Source organism: Marmota flaviventris, chromosome 3, assembly GCF_047511675.1.
Source record: "Marmota flaviventris isolate mMarFla1 chromosome 3, mMarFla1.hap1, whole genome shotgun sequence".
Lineage (NCBI taxonomy): Eukaryota > Metazoa > Chordata > Mammalia > Rodentia > Sciuridae > Marmota > Marmota flaviventris.
Window position 1 is genome coordinate 125,228,925 of NC_092500.1, and position 17,451 is coordinate 125,246,375.

At 39.5% G+C, this 17,451-nt stretch overlaps 2 pseudogenes; one reads left to right on the forward strand and one right to left on the reverse strand.

The window, feature by feature from the left end:
* LOC114104832 (antigen WC1.1-like) overlaps nt 1–17,451 on the forward strand; it is a 76,519-nt pseudogene that overhangs the window by 48,743 nt on the left and 10,325 nt on the right.
* Nucleotides 328–8,900, reverse strand: LOC114104816 (telomeric repeat-binding factor 1 pseudogene; annotated as a pseudogene).

The following is a 17,451-nucleotide window of genomic DNA, read 5'->3' on the forward strand; positions in this document are numbered from 1 at the left end:
TTTTCATGATGTGTCTTAGGAGGCTGAGGGTACCTTACAGACACAAAATAGGTAAATAAAAAAATTGCTTTTTTCCTCGTCAGGTTTCATTTTTTTTTTATTGGAATGAGATTTGAGGGTGGAGTACTGAATTTGGTAGGGGTTAACATATTTTACACTTTATCCAAATTAAAAAATTCTTGAAGAACAAAACGAGGCATAAATTTTACTCTATAGCACAAATCTTTGCTAAACTAAAAATAATGCTTTAAACAAAAATTTTGAGATACATCAACAACCAATAAGTTTCAAACAAAATGTAGTGATCAAAATATTTAACTATCCTTTATCAAGCTTCAACAAATACATTCAGTTTTCACTGTCTGAGCAAATCAATTTTAGTTTCTTCATAGTCCTCCATCTGTCTTTTAACATGACACTTGTTCGGTTGTTGAATTTATAATGTGATAGTATTTTAGACCAGTTTCCCTCTCCATACTTCCTCACACCAGATCTCAAATTCTTGTCTTCTTCCCAAAGCCATGCCTGTCTTTTTCTAGGTCGCTGTTTTTTAGGAGTTATGGGTTGATTGTTTGAAACATATACTCTCTTGCTTTCAGTGACTGCTGTTTTCTTTCTTTTTTTTTTCTTTCCACTTTGAAGAGTTCTTACTCTCTCCTCTTTCTCATTAAAGTCTTGCTGCCAGCTTCCATGTTTCAATTTGGATATGAAGAGATTCTTGTGAGACCTTTTTACTTTATCCAAATTGACTTCAGTTTCCGTTTCAATATCATTACCATTAATTTTATCTTGAGAAGTTATTTTTCTTGATTTTTCACTTTCCACTACTTTTGCTGCTGCCTTCATTAGAAAAGTTGATGATTTTTCATTAAGCACATAATTCACATAACTCTTAATTTTCTCCATCATGTGGTTGTAGCTGAAGTGTTGAAAAAAAGAATGGAATGTATCTTTCTGAGGGATTATCATAAGCAATTTCCTTTCTAAAGGCGTGTGAGAATTTGCATCACAAAATATTCTTTCAAAGACTTCTTCTGCTTCCTTAAAACTGCCATTTTCCATACAAACAGCTATAGCCTGAATTTAAATTAAATTCTCTATTTCTTCATGAAGTTTGTCATGTTCTTTTTCAATTGAAGCCCAAATCATCAGGGCTGATTCCAAGGGTGTAATTCGCTCATCATTTTCTTTTTTTTTTGTTGTTGTATATTTATTTTTATTTATTATTAGTTGTTCAAAACATTACAAAGCTCTTGACATATCATATTTCATACATTTGATTCAAGTGGATTACGAACTCCCATTTTTACCCCATATACAGATTGCAGAATCACATTAGTTACACATCCACATTTTTACATACTGCCATACTAGTGTTTGTTGTATTCTGCTGCCCTTCCTATCCTCTACTATCCCCACTCCTCTCCTCTCCCCTCCCATCTTCTCTCTCTACCCCACCTACTGTAATTCATTTCTCTCTCTTGTTTTTTTCCCTTTCTCCTCACTTCCTCTTATATGTAATTTTGTATAACCCTGAGGGTCTCCTTCCATTTCCATGCAATTTCCCTTCTCTCTCCCTTTCCCTCCCACCTCTCATCCCTGTTTAATGGTAATCTTCTTCTCATGCTCTTCCTCCCTGCTCTGTTCTTAGTTGCTCTCATTATATCAAAGAAGACATTTGGCATTTGTTTTTTAGGGATTGGCTAGCTTCACTTAGCATAATCTGCTCTAATGCCATCCATTTCCCTGCAAATGCCATGATTTTGTCATTTTTTAGTGCTGAGTAATACTCCATTGTGTATAAATGCCACATTTTTTAAAAAATTTTTTTATTGTTGGTTGTTCAAAACATTACATAGTTCTTGATATATCATATTTCACACTTTGATTCAAGGGGGTTATGAACTCCCATTTTTACCCCGTATACAAATTGCAGAATCACATCAGTTACACATCCATTGATTTACATAGTGCCATACTAGTGTCTGTTGTATTCTGCTGCCTTTCCTATCCTCTACTATCCCCCCTCCCCTCCCCTCCCCTCCCCTCTTCTCTCTCTACCCCCTCTACTGTCATTCATTTCTCCCCCTTTTATTATTTTCCCCTCACTTCCTCTTATATGAAATTTTATATAACCCTGAGGGTCTCCTTCCATTTCCATGCAATTTCCCTTCTCTCTCCCTTTCCCTCCCACCTCTCATCCCAGTTTAATGTTAATCTTCTTCTCATGCTCTTCGACCCTACTCTGTTCTTAGTTACTCTCCTTATATCAAAGAAGACATTTGGCATTTGTTTTTTAGGGATTGGCTAGCTTCACTTAGCATAATCTGCTCTAATGCCATCCATTTCCCTGCAAATTCTATGATTTTGTCATTTTTTAATGCAGAGTAATATTCCATTGTGTATAAATGCCACATTTTTTTTATCCATTCGTCTATTGAAGGACATCTAGGTTGGTTCCACAGTCTTGCTATTGTGAATTGTGCTGCTATGAACATCGATGCAGCAGTGTCCCTGTAGCATGCTCTTTTTAGGTCTTTAGGGAATAGACCTACAAGGGGAACAGCTGGGTCAAATGGTGGTTCCATTCCCAGCTTTCCAAGAAATCTCCATACTGCTTTCCAAATTGGCTGCACCAATCTGCAGTCCCACCAGCAATGTACAAGAGTATCCTTTTCCCCACATCCTTGCCAGCACTTGTTGTTGTTTGAATTCATAATGGCTGCCAATCTTACTGGAGTGAGATGGTATCTTAGGGTGGTTTTGATTTGCATTTCTCTGACTGCTAGAGATGGTGAGCATTTTTCCATGTACTTGTTGATTGATTGTATGTCCTCCTCTGAGAAGTGTCTGTTCAGGTCCTTGGCCCATTTGTTGATTGGGTTATTTGTTATCTTATTGTCTAATATTTTGAGTTCTTTGTATACTCTAGATATTAGGGCTCTATCTGAAGTGTGAGGAGTAAAGATTTGTTCCCAGGATTTAGGCTCCCTATTTACCTCTCTTATTGTTTCTTTTGCTGAGAAAAAACTTTTTAGTTTGAGTAAGTCCCATTTGTTGATTCTAGTTATTAACTTTTGTGCTATGGGTGTCCTATTGAGGAATTTGGAGCCCGACCCCACCGAATGTAGATCGTAGCCAACTTTTTCTTCTATCAGACACCGTGTCTCTGATTTGATATCAAGCTCCTTGATCCATTTTGAGTTAACTTTTGTGCATGGCGAGAGAAAGGGATTCAGTTTCATTTTGTTGCATATGGATTTCCAGTTTTCCCAGCACCATTTGTTGAAGATGCTATCCTTCCTCTATTGCATGCTTTTAGCCCCTTTATCAAATATAAGATAGTTGTAGTTTTGTGGATTGGTTTCTGTGTCCTCTATTCTGTACCATTGGTCCATCCGCCTGTTTTGGTACCAGTACCATGCTGTTTTTGTTACTATTGCTCTGTAGTATAGTTTGAAGTCTGGTATCGCTATACCGCCTGATTCACACTTCCTGCTTAGCATTGTTTTTGCTATTCTGGGTCTTTTATTTTTCCATATGAATTTCATGATTGCTTTCTCTATTTCTACAAGAAATGCCGTTGGGATTTTGATTGGCATTGCATTAAACCTATAGAGAACTTTTGGTAATATCGCCATTTTGATGATGTTAGTTCTGCCTATCCATGAACAGGGTATATTTTTCCATCTTCTAAGATCTTCTTCTATTTCTCTCTTTAGGGTTCTGTAGTTTTCATTGTATAAGTCTTTCACCTCTTTTGTTAGGTTGATTCCCAAGTATTTTATTTTTTTTGAGGATATTGTGAATGGAGTGGTTGTCCTCATTTCCATTTCAGAGGTTTTGTCACTGATATACAGGAATGCCTTTGATTTATGTGTGTTGATTTTATAGCCTGCCACTTTGCTGAATTCTTTTATTAGCTCTAATAGTTTCTTTGTAGACCCTTTTGGGTCTGCTAGGTATAGAATCATGTCAACTGCAAATAGTGATAATTTAAGTTCTTCTTTTCCTATTTTTGTGCCTTTAATTTCTTTCGTCTGTCTAATTGCTCTGGCCAGTGTTTCGAGAACTATGTTGAACAGAAGTGGTGAGAGAGGGCATTCCTGTCTTGTTCTAGATTTTAGAGGGAATACCTTCAGTTTTTCTCCATTCAGAATGATGCTAGCCTGAGGCTTAGCATAGATTGCTTTTACAATATTGAGGTATGTTCCTGTTATCCCTAGTTTTTCTAGAGTTTTGAACATTAAGGGTTGCTGTACTTTGTCGAATGCTTTTTCCGCATCTATCGAGATGATCATATGGTTCTTATTTTTAAGTCTATTGATGTGGTGAATAACATTTATTGATTTCCGTATATTGAACCAGCCTTGCATCCCAGGGATGAATCCTACTTCATCATGGTGCACAATTTTTTTGATATGTTTTTGTATCCGATTCGCCAGAATTTTATTGAGGATTTTTGCATCTAGGTTCATTAGAGATATTGGTCTGTAGTTTTCTTTCTTTGAAGTGTCTTTGTCTGGTTTAGGAATCAGGGTGATGTTGGCCTCGTAGAATGAATTTGGAAGTTCTCCCTCTTTTTCTATTTCCTGAAGTAGCTTGAAAAGTATTGGTATTAGTTCCTCTTTAAAGGGTTTGTAAAACTCTGCTGTATATCCATCCGGTCCTGGGCTTTTCTTAGTTGGTAGTCTTTTGATGGTTTCTTCTATTTCCTCCATCGATATTGGTCTGTTTAGGTTGTCTATATCCTCCTGACTCAATCTGGGCAGATCATATGACTTAAGAAATTTATCTATGCCTTCACTATCTTCTAATTTATTGGAGTATAAGGATTCAAAATAATTTCTAATTATCTTCTGTATTTCTGAAGTGTCTGTTGTGATATTGCCTTTTTCATCCCGTATGCTAGTAATTTGAGTTCTCTCTCTTCTCTTTGTTAGCATGGCTAAGGGTCTGTTGATTTTATTTATTTTTTCAAAGAACCAACTTTTAGTTTTGTCAATTTTTTCAATTGTTTCTTTTGTTTCGATTTCATTAATTTCAGCTCTGATTTTAATTATTTCTTGCCTTCTACTTCTTTTGCTGTTGTTTTGCTCTTCTTTTTCTAGGATTTTGAGATGAAGTATGAGATCATTTATTTGTTGGTTTTTTCTTTTTTTAAGGAATGAACTCCACGCAATGAATTTTCCTCTTAGAACTGCTTTCAATGTGTCCCATAGATTCCGATATGTTGTGTCTGTGTTTTCATTTATCTCTAAGAATTTTTTAATTTCCTCCTTGATGTCTTCTATAACCCATTGATCATTCAGTAACCTATTGTTCATTCTCCAAGTGATGCATGATTTTTCCTTCCTTCTTTTATCATTGATTTTCAGTTTCATTCCATTATGATCAGATAAGATGCATGGTATTATCTCTACTCCTTTATATTGTCTAAGAGTTGCCCTGTGACATAATATATGATCTATTTTTGAGAAGGATCCATGTGCTGCTGAGAAAAAAGTGTAACTGCTTGATGTTGGGTAGTATATTCTATATATGTCAATTAAGTCTAGGTTATTAATTGTGTTATTGAGTTCTATAGTTTCCTTATTCAACTTTTGTTTGGAAGATCTGTCCATTGGTGAGAGAGGTGTGTTGAAGTCTCCCATGATTATTGTATGGTGGTCTGTTAGACACTTGAACTTGAGAAGAGTTTGTTTGATGAACATAGCTGCACCATTGTTTGGGGCATATATATTTATGATTGTTATGTCTTGTTGGTGTATGGTTCCCTTAAGCAGTATGTAGTGTCCCTCTTTATCCCTTTTGATTAACTTGGGCTTGAAATCTATTTTATTTGATATGAGTATGGACACTCCTGCTTGTTTCCGAAGTCCATATGAGTGATATGATTTTTCCCAACCTTTCACCTTCAGCCTATGTATGTCTTTTCCTATCAAATGTGTCTCCTGTAGGCAGCATATTGTTGGGTCTTGTTTTGTGATCCATTCTACTAGCCTGTGTCTCTTAATTGGTGAGTTTAAGCCATTAACATTTAGGGTTATTGTTGAGATATGGGTTGTTCTTCCAGCCATATTTGTTTATTTCTGTTACTAAACATGGTTTGTTTTCCTCTTTGATTATTTTTCCCCCCTTTACTGTCCTACCTCCCACTGTTGGTTTTCATTGTTATTTTCCATTTCCTCTTCCTGTAATGTTTTGCAGAGGATGTTTTGAAGAGATGGTTTTCTAGCTGCAAATTCTTTAAACTTTTGTTTTTCGTGGAAGGTTTTAATTTCATCTTCCATCCTGAAGCTTAATTTCGCTGGATACACAATTCTTGGTTGGAACCCATTTTCTTTCAGTGTTTGAAATATGTTATTCCAGGATCTTCTAGCTTTCAGAGTCTGTGTTGAAAGATCAGCTGTTATCCTGCTTGGCTTACCCCTAAATGTAATCTGCTTCCTTTCTCTTGTAGCTTTTAAAATTCTCTCCTTATTCTGTATGTTGGGCATCTTCATTATAATGTGTCTAGGTGTGGATCTCTTATGATTTTGCACATTCGGCGTCCTGTAGGCTTCTAGGATTTGGGATTCTGTCTCATTCTTCAAGTCTGGGAAGTTTTCTCGTATTATTTCATTGAATAGATTGCTCATTCCTTTGGTTTGAACCTCTATCCCTTCCTGTATCCCAATGACTCTTAAGTTTGGTCTCTTTATGTTATCCCATATTTCTTGGATGTTCTGCTCATGGTTTCTTAACAGTCTTGCTGAGCTGTCTATGTTCTTTTCAAGTTGAAATACTTTGTCTTCATTGTCTGATGTTCTATCTTCTAAGTGTTCTACTCTGCTGGTAGTATTCTCAATTGAGTTTTTAAGTTGGTTTATTGCTTCCTGCATTTCTAGGATTTCTGTTTGTTTGTTTTTTATAACCTCTATCTCCCTGTATAGTTGATCTTTTGCTTCTTGGATTTGTTTATGTAATTCATTGTTGAAGTGACCTTTCATTATCTGATTTTGCTGTCTGATATCTTCCTTGAGACTCCAGATCATCTGAAGCATGTATATCCTGAATTCTTTATCTGACATTCCATCTGCTGCAGATATTACCTCTTCTAATGTTGAGTTGACCTGCATTGCTTGTGGTCCTTTCTTTCCTTGTCTCTTCATACTGTTCACGTTTCTTTCTGCTTGGTGAAACTGTTGTGCTATTGAATTTTCCCCCTATATATTTATATTGCTCTTGTATAGTTGCAAAGTCTCACTCGCAGGCGCGGGTGGCGGCTCTGCCCCTCCTCCAATTGGGGCAATGTGCCTATCACGCCGGCAGGCCGCTGGGCCTGTTCTGCAGGTCGGTAGCAGGTCGGCCTACCTTGCAGGCGCGGGTGGTGGCTCTGCCCCTCTGCAGGCTGCTGGGCCTGTTCTGCTGGTGGGTCGCAGGTCCGCCTACCTTGCATGCGCGGGGGGGTGTGTGGCTCTACCCTTTCGCAGGCCACTGGGCCTGTTCTGTCTGTCGGTTGCAGGTCTGGCCTGTTCTGTTGGTGGTCCCAGGTCCACCTACCTTGCAGGCGCATGGGGCAGCTCTGCCCCTCCGCGGGATGCTGGGCCTGTTCTGTCTGTCGGTTGCAGGTGTGGCCTGTTCTGTTGGTGGTCACAGGTCCGCCTACCTTGCAGGCGCGGGAGGCGGCTCTGCCCCTCCGTGGGCCACTGGGCCTGTTCTGTCGGTGGTCACAGTTCCGCCTACCTTGCAGGCGCGGGGCGAGGGGACGTCTCTGCTCCTCAGCAGGCCGCTGCGCCTGTTCTGCCGGTGGGTCTCAGGCCCGCCTACCTTGCAGGCGTGGTTGGCAGCTCTGCCCCTCCGTGGGCCACTGGGCCTGTTCCATCGTTGGTCACAGTTCCGCCTACCTTGCAGGCGCGGGGGGAGGGGGCGGCTCTGCTCCTCAGCAGACCGCTGCGCCTGTTCTGCCGGTGGGTCGCAGGTCTGCCTACCTTGCAGGCGTGGTTGGCAGCTCTGCCCCTCCGTGGGCCATTGGGCCTGTTCTGTCGGTGGTCACAGTTTCGCCTACCTTGCAGGCGCGGGGCGAGGGGGCGGCTCTCCACATTTTTTTTTTTTATCCATTCATCTATTGAAGGGCATCTAGGTTGGTTCCACAGTCTAGCTATTGTGAATTGTGTTGTTATGAACATTGGTGTAGCTGTATCCCTAAAATACGCTCTTTTAAGGTCTTTGGGGAATACCTGGGTCAGATGGTGGTTTCTTTCCTAGCTTTCCGAGGAATCTCCATACTGCTTTCCAAATTGGCTGCACCAATTTGCAGTCCCACCAGCAATGTACAAGTGTACCCTTTTCCCCACATCCTTGCCAGCACTTGTTGTTTGACTTCATAATGGCTGCCATTCTTACTGGAGTGAGATGGTATCTTAGGGTGGTTTTAATTTGCATTTCTCTGACTGCTAGAGATGGTGAGCATTTTTTCGTGCACTTGTTGATTCGCTCATCATTTTCAAACTGTGCGTCAAGGGATTTTCCTGCTGTAATTCTTGTCAAAAACTGACATATGTATATAGTTTTCAACTGATAAGTTGTAAGACTGGATAATCCATGAATTATGGCTTCGGCGCTGTCGCAGTTTGGGTGAAGTCCTCCGAGCAGCGGTCGGGGAAGACCCGGCAAAGAGAGAGGCAGAGGAAATCGAGCATACAGCCAGCAGCCATTGCCTTGGCCTTTCCCTCCTCTTCCTCAGGGGCCCCCAACTGCATCTGACACTCCTGGCACTCAAACTGTTCTAGGTCCTCTCTGGCCCTCTCCATCACCTCCTGAGGGGAGGACTCAGCATCCTCCCTGTCATCACGGCCCCCAGGCTCGGAGCCCACATTACTGTTTTGGGTTGAGCTTGATGTTCTTTTGCCTTCCATATATCTAAAATATTTGCATTTTTAATTTTCAGATCTTGTTTCTTTATTATATCCATTAAGATTATAAATTTGACTCCAGTCACAGTTGGTTATATATAAGTTTTAAGTTGTTGTATGTTATCATCAAGATAAGAATTTATTGTAATTTCTAATGTTTTATTCATAATTTAAGTTCCAAATCATTAAAATATTTCTAGCATTTTGTTATTAATATCTAGCTGAATTGCATTGTGAGAAGAGAAACTACTCACCATGCTTTCAACCTTCGAAATTTATTTGTGTTCTAGTATTATTTTTTATTTTTGTGGTGATGGGGACTGAAACTGTGCCTTGTGTATGTTGACAAGTATTCTACCACTGAGCTACATAACCAGTCCTTGGTGTTTTTTCATAAATGCTCCATCTGAACTTGAAAATGTATTTTTTATACTTTTTATTTATTTATTTATTTTTATTTTATTTTTTTTAGAAGTTTATTAAAGGACAGCAGAAAAGACTTCTCCCGGAGGAAGAAGGGGATCCAAGAGGTGGAATCCCTATACTTTTTATTTCAGAGTTTTATATGTATAAATTCATCAAAGTTGTTGATCATTATTAAAAAAACTTCTAGTTATCTACTCATTTTGGTCTATTTTTTCTTTCCATCAGTTATTGACAGAGATATGTAAAATTTCTTAATGTAATTGCCTGTTTCTTTTTCATGTTTTTTTTCAGTTTTATTTGCTCTCTCTCTCTCTCTCTCTCTCTCTCTCTCTATATATATATATATATATATATATATATATATATTTTTTTTTTTTTTTTTTTTATTTGTTTATTTTATGTGGTGCTGGGGATTGAACCCAGGGCCTCACACATGCTGGGCGAGCACTTGACCTCTGAGCCACATCTCCAGCCCCTGCTCCATATATTTTGAGGCTTGTTTTTAGTTACATACAAATTTAGAATAGGTTTTTAAGTTTTAATTCTATGATATCCCTTTATAATTTTGAAATATTTTTCTTTATTTCTAGCAACTCTTCTTTCCATAAAGTCAAATTTGTATGACAATAGTATAATCATACCAGATTTCTTCACATGGTATTTTTTTCCCCCATTATTTTGTGTTTGACCTGTGTGCTAGTATTTACTGTGTGGGTCTCTTGAAATTAATCCAATGTTGAATTTTGCTCACTTCTACTATACTTTGACAATCTTTGATTATAATGGATATATGCAGTTCATTTACTGTTAATGTTTTATTGATAAATTTAGAGAAAATATGGTATACTCATGTTTTTTTCTACCTTTCTTTTGTTACTTTTTGCCTCCTTATTAACATTTTTTTTTGTCAAACCCAAATATGTTTTATTATTGCATTTTCTTCTCCATTATGAACAGAGAAGATGCAAGAAGTTATATCAAATTTATTTGTATCAGATAAGAGTTGCTTTGTGGACTAAAATATGGTCTATTTTGGAGAAGGTTCCATGAGTTACTAAGAAGAAAGTGTGTTCAGCTGTTTTTGGATGAAATATTCTATAGATATGTTAAGTCCATTTGATTTATAATATTTTTTAGGTATGAAGAGTTTTTACTGTGTTTATGTCTGAATGACCTATCTATTGGTGAGAGAGCGATATTGAAATCACTCAGTATTATCATACTGGAATTTATCTGAATCTTTATTTTGAGTAGTGCCTATTTTATGTAATTATCTATAGCAATGTTTGGAGCATAAATATTTAATATTATAACTTTTTGTTGTATTTTTCACTTTACAAGTATAAAATGACCTCTTTTGTCTTTTCTGATTAATATTGGCTGGATGCCTGCTTCGTTGCTATGAGAGTAGCTACTCCTGATTATTTTTAGGCTTCATTTGAGTGGCATATCAATTTTCATTCCCTTTCAGCCTGTGGCTGTCTTTGCTTGAGAGGTGAGTCTTGCAAACAACTTATAGTTGGATCTTGTTTTTTAATCCATTCTACCAGCCTATATGTCTTTTAATTTGAGAGTTGAGACCATTCATAGCAGTATAAGGTAGGACACAATGAGAATTACTGTTGATTGGAGTTTTGCCCAGCAGATCTGATAAAAACACTCCCAGGGTGGGGTTGCTACAGATTTCTAGGAGGGGAGTTCCAGCAGCTGGATCAGGCCTTAGGGATTTTTCTGGGTGGTATCTGTTCTGGAGAAATTAGATCAACATATCCCTAGCGCCAGGCGAATGCTGGTCTGTCCTAGGAGCCTGGATCTAAGAAGCCAAGAATTCTATTCATGGGGCAGGAGAGTTGACTCTCTACAGGTCTCACACATTCTGATGCCCAGGAATATGCAGCCTTCCTTCTAATCTGCCATCTTGAAACCATGCCAGAAAGTTTTATTTTGGCTCATGTTTTCAGAGGCTTCTGTCCACGGTTGACTAACTCCATTACTCTGGGCCTGAGGTGAGGCAGAACATTATGGTGGAAAGGTGTGGCAAAGGAAAGATGCTCAGTTCATGACAGCCAGGAAACAGGAACAGGAACAGAGAGAGAGAAGGTAACTAGGATAAGATATAGTCCTCAAAGTCATGCCCACAGTGACCTACTTCCTCCAACCATGTGCTACTTGCCTACAGTTTATACCACCTCCCAGGAGTTCATTCAGCTATCAATAGATTAATCCACTTATGAGGTCACAGCCATAATGATTCAATCATTTCCTAAAAGTCCCACCTCTGAAAATTGTCATTGCTGCATTAGGGACCAAACCTTTAACACATGGGCTTTTGGAGGACATTCTAGATCCAAACCATAATGTATTCCCTGCCCCCACACATGCACAGCCTCCCCATTACCACCTGCCTCACCAGAGTGCAATATTTGTTACAGTTGATGAACCTACATTAATACATTATAATGACCCAAAGTTCATAGTTTACAATAGGGTTTTCTTTTGGTGTTGTATATTCTAAGGGTTTGGACAAGTGTATGATGTTATGTATCCACAATTACAGTATCATGTGGAGTGTTTTCAGTCCCCGAAAGTCCTCTGTGCTCTATCTATTCATCTCCTATCCCCAATCCCTGGAAACCCCTGATTTTGAGTTTCTTCATAATTTACCTTTTCCAGTATGTCATATAGTTGGAATCAAACAATATGTAACCTTTAGAGATTGGGGTTTTTCATTAATAGCATTGCTGAAATCTATCAGGTTTCTGCTAATAGTCTTCTTGAGCCCTGTATTAGTGTGTTTTCCAGTGCTATAACAAAATGCCCACAGCTGGAAACTCATAAAAGAGATTTATTTAGCTCAAAGCTTTGGAGGCAAAAAAAATCAAGGTCAGGTAGCTCCATCTATGGGGGCTTCATGGCAGTTGCATCATGGTGGGGTTATATATAAGAGGGAGAGATAACATGGTGAAACAAGAAGCTGGAGAGAGACTTAGGGATAAGGCTGATCCTTTATAACAATTCACTTTTGTGGGAACTAACCAGAGTCTCAAGAGAACTATACTAATCCTTTCCTCCCGAAAGCATCATCCCCAATTACCTAACCAGGCTCTACCCCTTAAAGATTCTACCACCTCTTAATACTGCCATGGTGGGGGTCAACCCTCCATTGCATGAACCTTTGTGGGGCAAAGCACATCTAAACCATAGCAAGGCCCTTCCAGCTTTTGACCCAAAAATAATAGCAATGTTTTAGGTAGCATCTCAGTTTTGGGATCTTGTGGGTAAAGTGGCTATGAAGATGCACATACAAGTCCTTTTGAAGAAAAGTATTTTCATTTATCTTTAGAAAATACTTTTTAATAAGGTCAATGTAAGTGTCCCAGTTAACTCTTGCTGCATAACAAAACTTCAGAAGCAACTTGGCAACTGAAAAGCAACCAACTAACAAATCAGCAAATACATTTAATTTTGGAAGATTTCATGGTCTAGAAATTTGGAAATGACTCAGTTTGGCAGTTGTCTCTTGTGGTCTTTCATAAGGTTGCACTTAGATATCACCTGGGGTCAAGGTCATCCAAAGACCTGGGAGTGTAAGCTGGATTGCCCACATGGTGACAATTGGAAGTTCAACTTGACCAGATGTCCTTTCTAGCAAGATAGTCTCAACAGAGTCAGATTCCCCCTAGAGAAACGGTCGTAATTGAGCCAGGAGGTGGCTGCACAACATACCAGCCCTTTAAGTAAAACAGTGTTACCACAAATGCATTCTGTTGCTTACAAGTAGCTCACTAAGGTCAGGTAAAATTCAAGGAAAAAGAGGAATAGACTACAATTCTCAATGAATGCAGTATCACAAAATTTTTGGATGTATTTAAAAACAAATCACTGTAGGTCTATTAAATATTCCACACAGTAATTGCAGTATTTCTAATTTCCATTTTAAAAATACATAATATAATTGTGACATTATGCATTTAGGACTTAATGAGCTTTATTCTGTATATTTTCTCCTGGTCCTTCATTTTCCTATTTCTATCTTGTGCTGATTTCATGTGTTTCAATGCCCATCCTTTGAGTTCTAATTTGAGGTATTGTCTTTTTCAGCTCTACAGATTTTCATTCTTATATATTTTTTTCTGCCAAAATTTAAGCTTGTCATTTAATTCCTTGAATATTTTAATTATGGTTACTTAGGTAACTCCACTACCTGAGTGCTTTGAGAGTTTCTTTATAATGCCTCGTCCCCTGCCCCCTTTTTTGTATCAGGGATTTGAAACTGGACTGCTTGCTTAACCACTGAGCCACATTCCCACACCATTTTTTTTTTTTTGATACTGGGGATTGAACTCAGGTGCACTTGACCACTGAGCCACATCGCCAGCTCTTTTTTCTATTTTATTTAGAGACAGGATCTCACTGAGTTGCTTAACACCTTGCTTTTGCTGAGGCTGGCTTAGGCATCCTTCTGCCTCAGCAAACAGAGCCAATGGAATTACAGGTATGCATCACCTTGCCTGGCCCCAGGCCTTTCTGTTTTTTATTTGAGACAGGGTCTTGCTAAGTTCTTAGGGCCTCGCTAAATTGCTGAGACTGCCTTTGAACTATCGATCTTTCTGCCTTAGCCTTCTGAGTCATTGGGGTTACAGGTGTGCACCATCATGCTGGGTCCCCTCTTGGTTTTTGAGAAGTCTCTTATGTCTGGGTATTTTTTTGTTCATAAAATTTATTGTAATTGAAAAGAACATCCCAGGTCTATTTCGTTTTTGAAAATTTTAATGAATAAGTTATAATTGTATATATTTATAGAATACAGTGTTATTTTGACATTATACATTATACATATGAATAATTTAAATCAACTAATTATTATATCTATTACCTCATCATATTTTTTTGTGAGAACACTTAAGATCTATTTTTAAACCAATTTTGATGTATACAATTCATTACTATTAGCTATAGTCACTGTGCTAAACAATGAATTATGAGAATTTATTCCTCTCTTTTATCTGAAATTTTGTATTCTTAGACCAACGTCTTTCCTTTCCCCATTTTTATCTATTCTCCAAATGTAGTGTAACCAAGATGCTACTAAGTTTCTGTGAGTTCCACATTTTAAGATATGCTTGAATAGTTTTAATTGGCAGACATAAAATTGTAGAAGTCCTTTCAAAAAGACTGCATTTGCTTCCTCCTTATTTAGGGGTTGTTAACCTTATTTTAAAGGATGTGAAGTAATTAGAAGTGGATACTGTTCTTCATGAGGATACCTCTATTTTTAATTCATGCTTCCGTTCATGATACCCATTTTTCTGTTAACAGGGCCCTCCTCTTTGGTTAACTCTCAATTAAACTTGTGTACTTCAGTCCTGTGAATCTGGCAGTACTTCTGCTGGGATGTTCAGCATCACAGTTGTTACTCCTGAATGGTCAAATGCCTCAGGGAAAAATGGCTCATCCAAGTCCTTTACTTATCTCTGAACTTGACTCCAAATTTTTTGTTGCCTTGAGAGCTCTATAATGCTTTCAATGAGCATCGATATAGTTCCACTTTGCTAACATCGTTCTTAGTGTTAACTTAAAACAGAAAAGTCTGTCAGAGGAGAAGCAGAAATCTCCATTAGAAGATTGGCTCTGAAGATATGAAATGATTGCTCCTTAGAGCTTTCATCTCAAATGCCATCACAAGATTATCATCTAGTTTAATTCAGTTTCCTGTTTTCTAACCCTTTCCGTAGGAAACCAGACCCAGCTGCTGCCCCAGTGCAACGACTCCTGGTCTGACCCAGCAGGTTCTACAGCCTCAGAGGGCCACACTGCCAACTGCTCAGGTGAGCAAGACCTCCAGCACCAGAGCCTCCCTATTCCCTGTGTGAATGCCCACTGACATGACCCTGTCTCTCCTCAGACAGAAGACAGCTCCGCCTGGTGGATGGGGACAGTCGCTGTGCAGGGAGAGTGGAGATCCTGCAGCAGGGCTCCTGGGGCTCCATCTGTGATGACAGCTGGGACCTGAATGATGCCCATGTGGTGTGCAGACAGCTGGGCTGTGGAGTGGCCCTGGAGGCTACCATCTCTGCTCACTTTGGAGAGGGATCAGGGCCCATCTGGCTGGATGAGCTGAACTGCACAGGAGAGGAGGCCCATGTGTGGCAGTGCCCTTCCCAGGGCTGTGGGCAGCATGACTGCAGGCACAAGGAGGATGCTGGGGTCATCTGCTCAGGTCTGTGGTGCACACTGTGCACAGGCTGAGAGGTCTGGTAGGGTCTGCAGGGTGGTGACTGAGCCCTACTTCAGGGCATGGGAATTACTGACAGGTCCCAGGGGGAGGAGGCCCCTCCCACAGTGCCTGTCTTCCCAGCAGAGAAGATGAGGTATTTTCATTTCCTGCAGCAGCAGCTGAGCTTCTGCTGACACAGTCATTCTCTACAGTGTCCATTTGAAAGCAGATCTCATGCTTCAGTCACATGTGGGTGCAAAATCTGTCTAAAATCCACTGGATTATTTCCCCACTGTTGCTGTTACAAATTACTACAGAGTTAGAGGCTTAAACCCACCCTAGTTATCTTAGATTAGATTGGAATCCAACCAAGGTCTGCCTGGGCTAAACACAAAGTGTCAGTAGGTTGCATTTCTTTGAGGCTCTGGGAAGACTCATTTCCCAGCCTTTTCCAATTCCTAGAAGCTGTCTGCATTCCTTGGCTCATGGCCCTTTCTTAATTTTTTCAAACAATCACTTTGCAACTGTCTGACCATTCTTCCATTGTCACATTCCTTCTGACTATGGCCTAAAGAGGTTATTTGTTTTTAAGGATACAGGTGTAGGGATGTGATCACATGTTTAATCCAGATAATTTGGTATAATCTCATAATGAAAAGATCCTTATCTTAATCCTCTCTTCAAAGCCCCTTTACCCCATGAGGCAACCAGGATTAGGATATTCACAGGCTTCTAGGATGAGGAAGTGAATGTTTGGGGCTCCACTATTCTGCCACTTCACTGTCCATACTGCCTTTCTTAGGGTATGTCACATGTTTACCCAGGAAACAGGATTCAGCTTTTCCTCTTTGCAGAGCACCTATGTCTATGTTCCCGCTTGTCCATTTTTCACTACATCATTAAGGTAGAAATAGAAATATGGGTACAATCTGGCAAAATCAGATAAGGAAGAAGAATTTCATTATTTTCCATGGGTTCTTCCTCAGCAGCATCAGCATTGTGTGTTCACTACCTTTGAGATAGGAAGAAAAACAAAAACAAAACCAAAACAACAACAACAACAACAACAACAACAACAACAACAAAAAAAAACAGAAAGACCAAAATATGAAGAGTTGAATGCTCACTGAGCCCTGATGTTTCCCTTTTCATTTCAGAGTTCGTGGCCCTCAGGCTGGTGAGCGAGGACCAGGAGTGTGCTGGGTGGCTGGAGGTTTTCTACAACAACACCTGGGGCAGTGTCTGCCACAGCCCCATGGAAGCTGTGACCTTGTCCGTGATCTGCAGACAGCTTGGCTGTGGGGACAGTGGGACTCTGGATTTCTTTGTTCCTCTCAGGGAAGGTTCTAGACCCCGCTGGGTGGATGGAATCCACTGTCGGAAAACTGATATCTCTCTCTGGCAGTGTCCTTCTGACCCCTGGAAACAGAGATCTTGCTCTCCAAAGGAGGAAGCTCATATCACATGTGCAGGTGACCTACTGTCTGTTTCTGTGTTTGTCCCACCCCTGCAGGTTACTGAAGGTATTTGGTGATAATTTTATTCAACTAAAGAAACTGGGGTTAGGAGTCATTAAATACATACCAACACCTTTAAGTTAGGATGAGTTTTGGGAATTAAATTCCACCTTGGTTCAGCTCTTAAACCTGTGGTCATTTACTCTGAAATGTGTCTATACCAGTCAGACAACTGCTCAGGTCAGTCTGTTGGCAGAAAATTGTTGAGAGCTCTGTAGGTAGAGACTAATTCCAGGCCAGAGAACAGAGAAGAGAAGAAAACATAGCTACTGCCCTCGTAGAGTTTATACTCCAGTGCTGGCAACACTTATTACACAGAAATCTGAGTGTCATGAAGAAGTGGAAGATGCTGGACCAGAGTTAGAGACCACTCTTAGGCAGACCCCACCCCCCG